The 6000-nt window shown below is 38.6% G+C and overlaps 1 protein-coding gene across 2 annotated transcripts in view; it reads left to right on the top strand.

The window, feature by feature from the left end:
- LOC122792207 (leucine-rich repeat and fibronectin type III domain-containing protein 1-like protein) overlaps positions 1–6000 on the top strand; it is a 2814387-nt gene that overhangs the window by 1053256 nt on the left and 1755131 nt on the right. The window lies entirely within an intron of this gene.

Here is a 6000-nt window from a genome sequence, read left to right as displayed (position 1 = left end):
TTACATCACTTCCTTATACATGGGAAGCACCCTTAAAAAATAACTCCATTAAAGAAACACTAAAAAATCAACAGTAAATACACACACATCAATTAAAAAAGTGTTTACCTAATTAATAAAACACTTTTAAAAATACATTTAAAATGTTCTGGATAGTCAATAATACAAAAATGCATAAGTATGCAGATGATTAATAATGAATAACAGTAATACAATAAGGAATAACAAACCAACAGTCAAACTAAAAAATATCAGTTGATCATTGAGCAGGATTGTCCTTAACCAACAAACCAAGAAAATAATGTAATAATATCCATAAAACCAATCACGTGATACAAAACAAGTAAATATATGTGATCTCCCTACCATAAAGTTATTATAACTTTGTATTTTTTGTATTATTGACCACCATGAACATTTTTACATTTATTTTTAATAGTGTTTTATTAATTAGGTCCAACACCTTTTTTAATCAATACTTGTGTATTTATTGTTGATTTGTTTCTGTTTCTTTATTGAAGTTGGTGATTAATGATGCGTCTCATACAACAGGAAGTGACATAATTGCTGTTCTTTAGATTCCGATGAAGTAGCAAGTTAGAGGGATAAAAACATTCAATCTGGAATATTTTTTTATATATGGTGTACTTCAATAAGGGGCTCTGTGCAGCGTTACAGTTTTGTTGTTGTTGTTGCATTTGTTTTTTTTTTATATTTTTTATACAAAGACCTTTACGCTAATTTCTTGGTTTTCTTGGTACGTTTCATATAGAAAACCATAGGACAGTTCCACATTTTTTCTATCAATATTATATTTGATGTATAATATAACTGCATATTGGTAAGCTAATTTGACAGTTATGAATCATATACAGTGTAGAAAGATTTACTGTTTCTAGAATATGTGATTAATATGGACAGTTATATGCATATCAGTGTCATTACTTAAAATGCAGATAAAGCACTGGTTGAATTGATATTAATTTAGTGAGCTTATGCTCAGATTAGGTGCTGTCTGTTTGGAGTGTGCATATCTTCTTTCTAATTGCATTTGTTTTCCTTACATTCTCCTGTTTCCTGGCATGTCCTGAAGACATGCACTAGGTAGATTGTCAATGCTAAACTGTGTGTGTGTGTGTGTGTGTGTGTGTGTGTGTGTGTGTGTGTGTGTGTGTGTGTGTGTGTGTATGTTATGCGCTTGTGACACAGAAGAATGACCTGGTAATCTATGTTCAATCATCACTTGTTGAGTAAACTTCACAAATGATGTCAGCTCTTCATGGGATTGATATAAGAGGCAAATGTGACTCAACAGTCATGAATGGATGCAGAAAGTGTCAAACAATCCTGCTACAGAGCAATACAATTTGTTTGTGACATCCTTAGAAAGAATTTAATTTACATTTGTGTGTGACCTGTTTGTCAGTGCTGTCTGCAAAACATGAAAAATGACAAAACTATGATTAACTGTTTTACAATATTTAATAATGCAAGTTAAAATTCTTCTGGTAAAGAAGTGGACAAAATTAAACATTAGAGATGCTTTGTTTTCTTTGTAATACTGAGTATATTATGCATTTTTTTAAAAACTAATTCCCCACAGAGGAGTCTACTAGGCCAATTACCAATTTTGCTAATCCACCCCTACACAGTAGAGACATAAAAAAAGCACTGGAATGCCGTGGTGCATTTCTGGATATGCTTAACCAGACATGTAATATTAACACGGAATACCACCTCAGAGCATTACAAGGCATATGTAAAAACAACCAAAGCTGAGTGAATTCAAAAGTTAAAATGCCATTACATATTCTCTGTAATGCAGTTACTTGCATGTCAGCAGTGCGGTGCATTAGTAATAGTACAAATCATAGTAGTATTACACATATGACATACTTAACAGATGACACTGTCTTGACAAGTTACAAGCATAATGCAAATATATACTAATATTTGTGTAAACATGTTCACTGAATCATAAAAGAATGCCTCATTGCATTATCCTGTAGGTAAGCAAGATGTGTTACCTGTATGCAAACATTGTTGGAGGTCATATTAGAGTAATAGCAAGGTGTCAGCTGACTGTGTATGCTATGTCAGTAGGGATACCTGAGCAAATGAGGAAGTTCAATTAGGGCAACAGAGAAGTACATTGCAGCAGTGACACACTACAATCTTCACATTTATCGCTGCTGTGTTATTATGTCATTTGTGGCTATACTGTAGCTGGTCAGGGTAAGTAATGCATATCATACATATTCAGTTGAAATCATTTCAGTAATGTACTGCTTGTGGTTTAAGGTACTTATGTATTATCGCAACCACATTTTCCGACGTGCTGGACTTTCTTGTCTTTTATTCAAACAACAAAAAGGGAGTGTAATCAGGAAGGGTAGACTGTTAAAAACTCTTCTGGGATGTTGGTGGTGGGTTTGTAAAATGATTAAGGGATCAAATTTCAGGATTTGCGGCTAGTGTGCTTGAAAGACGTCAAGCATTGAATTCAGTGATCATCACAGTGGCTGCAGGTATATACGTACGTTGGCCGAAAAGGAGTGTGGGCAAGTTATAGCATATGATGTTTAGACACAAACACACACACACACACATTTCCAATGGATTAGCTGCTTTCGAGCATGCTAGGCACAAATCCTCACATTTGAAAACCCTTAATCGTTTTTACAAACCCACCACCAAGATCCCACAAAAGAGTATTTTAACAGTCTACCCTTCCCGATTACTTTGTAAGAAGTTAGACAGGGTACTGCTTTGCTTCTCTTTTCTGATGGCTTTCTGTTCTCAGGGCAAAGGCTGTGAAAAAGGAACGCGTTTTAAATGGAATGGGGGACTTGCTTAACTGACATCATGAGATGCTGGCAGTAAATGGGGAAACCTGTTTCTCAAACCTTATTTCTTCAGCCGTTTCAGTGAGAAACCTTCCTGAAAACCAGAACACATTACAGAAAACATGTCTCTGAGTTTTTTTCATACTTCATTGGTCCCAGTTGACACAAGGAGAAGCAACCAGCATTAGCGCAAAAATGTGGTTGCGATAATACGTAAGTCCCTGGTTTAATATATACATTTCATGGTTTCCATTGCAGAAGTACATATAGCATCCATCAGAAATAGATTACATAACTCAGTCTTGGAGTCAATAATAATATATTCTATACTGTACCTTCTCAGAAAGATAAACCACTGTTAAGTATTGAAGGTTATCTCTGTCATCTTCAAAAAAGAAGTGATAACAGAAAGTACAGATGTTGTGTTCTAAAAATACTGAGAAAATGGAAAAGGAGATAAATATCTCATCTTCTGACTTGGGTGAAGAATTTTTTTTTAAAGCACTGCACACAACCATAGGATGGACCATGTTAAGTAGCCTGTTTACAAAGTGAAAGACTCAATAAAAATGTCTTAATGACATTCTTTGTTCATTGTCAGATACTATCTGACATTTTAGCATCTACAACAGAGGAGATGGTGTTACAGGTCCCTAATACTGAAGGACTTAATGCATTAATCTCATTAGGAAGAAAAGATGATGTTTTATGCGAAAAACAGATATTACATTTAAGATGCCTCACACAAAAATGGTCATCCAGTACCTGACAGCCTGGGATGACATGATTGACAAACTACAATGCTTTGCCAGAGATGGCCTGCATCTTTCTCCCTTGGGCTTCAGGCTACTGGCAAAGACTCTTGCCTCCCACATAGTGCCTTTTTAGGCAATGCCATGAGGTCAAAACTACCAACATGAAAATTTCATCAAAATGTAAATTAAAGGTCATGCTTCTAAATGCTAGGAGTCTAAACATGAAACTGCACTAATTTCAAGCATTCTTAACCTTGTAAAAAGCTTACATTTGTGCAGTCACAGACACCTGGTTCAAAGCTGCAGAGAGCACCCCAGCCATACCAGGTTACCCATCCTATTATTCATTCAGACCCCAAGCTGTGGGCAGCAAAACAAAATGAGGTGGAGTTCCAATATATATAAAAGACCTACACACCTCCAGGCTGGTCAAACCTAGCTATAGGCCTCCAACTCTGACTCAAAATGCCCACTGCACCTATCTGGACCTCTTCGAATCTTTCAAGATTCAATGCTTTACCCTCATCCTGGGCAACTTTAACTATCCAACCATAGATTGGAAAAAAATATTTGTGCCAAAACACAAATGCCCAGAGATTCCTTGATTTTATCAATGCAAATGACTTGAACCAGTTTGTTGACACCCCCAAAAGAGATGAAAGTATCTTGGACTTGGTATTAACCAACATGAGTAACCACTGCAGCATCCCTATAGTGTCATCATCCCTGGTAAGATCGAACCACAAAGCAGTCACTGTTGAATTCACCCCCTCCCCAGCTAGGGTCAAACAAAAAAACTTCTCCAAAGCTGATTACAACCTCCTGAGGGAAGGTATAAACAGCTTCACAGCCCTCTTCCCCTCCATAGGAACTGGCGCATATGTCCAGACCTACACCAAAGTACTATATGAGCATTTCTATAGCTGCAGGAATCAGGAATACCAGACAGGATGAAATCCACCTCCTCAAGGAAGAGTAAACCTGTCTGGTGGACATCTACAATAAATAAACTCTATAATAAAAGGAAACAATTGCTGCCCAGGACCAAGAAGGAGCAGATGCCTAACTGGAAGCAATATCTCCTAAGCCTGATCAAGCAAATGAGAGCCCTAGGGAAATCCTCCAAATCAAATTTCCAGTCCAAAATGGCCAGATCTACTAAAGACAATCATAAGGCCTTCTTCACATATGTCCACAGTCTCAAGGGAAGCACCCAGATCTGCTCATAACTGGTGGTCAAGGACACCACATACACAAACACTGCAGATATAGCCAACCTGCTGGAAGACAGGTTCAGTGAAAACTTCACTCCTTTGCCCCCCCCCCCCATCAGTAAAACAGCACAACCCTGGTACACACCTTCCTCCCCTTATCTCTAGAGAGCAAGTCATCACTGCCCTCTCAAAGGCAAAAAATACAGCCTCCATGGGACCCGATAACATGCAAGGCTGCATCCTACATGAACTCAGGCAGGAACCTGTAGCACCATTAGGCACCCTATTCGACCAAAGCCTGATTACTGGCTTCAACCCCCCCGCCAAGTGGAGGACAGCTACTGTCATCCTTTTGCACAAAGGTGGAGTATCCACTGATGCAGGAAATTATAGACCCATCGGCCTAACTAGCCTGATCTGCAAGGCCATGGAGTGGATTATCATGGACTTCATTAACAAGGACATTGGCAATCTTCAGACATTTTGATCCCTCACAGTTTGGTTTTGATTAGGCGAGATCATGCTTGTTAAATTTGGTTGACTTCTTTGAGACAGTCACTGAGGCCATAGACAAGGGGAAGATGGTGCACACCACCTACCTTGACCTGGCCAAAGCCTTTGATACTATTCCCCACTCAGGTACAACAGATAAACTCTCTCAGCTAGGCATCAATCCATATGTTACCAGATGGGTAGCAGACTGGCTCACTGATAGAACCCACCTAGTCAAAGTAGGGGAAGCCACCTCAAATAGTTGATCCTTGGCAAATGGTGTACCCCAGGGATTGGTCTTGGAGACTCTGCTTTTTGGGATATACTTCTCAGAGGTGCAGGCCAAATCTAGTGGGCTATGGCTGACCAAGCTTGCAGATGACTGCAAGCTGGGTGCTGTCATCAATTCCCCTAGTGATGTGGACATCCTCCAAGAGGGTCTCACCCAAACAAATGACTGGTGCCAGAAACATGGCATCAAAATGAATGCAAAAAATTGCATCATTGTCACTTTGGAGAGAGTGATGTGCCCACAAATTATCACATTGATAATAAGGTACTAAGCACACAATCAGTCGTGAGGAACTTGGGCACTCAAGTTCACAGCAAACTGACTTTTGATCACCATATTGCCTCCATTGCAAGGAAAGTTTTCTATATGGCTGATCTCATTAGTAAAGGTATTTCATTCTG

Source organism: Protopterus annectens, chromosome 1.part0 (assembly GCF_019279795.1).
Source record: "Protopterus annectens isolate FY-2018-M chromosome 1.part0, PAN1.0, whole genome shotgun sequence".
NCBI classification, from domain to species: Eukaryota; Metazoa; Chordata; order Ceratodontiformes; family Protopteridae; genus Protopterus; species Protopterus annectens.
This window is presented reverse-complemented; position numbering and strand designations above follow the sequence as displayed.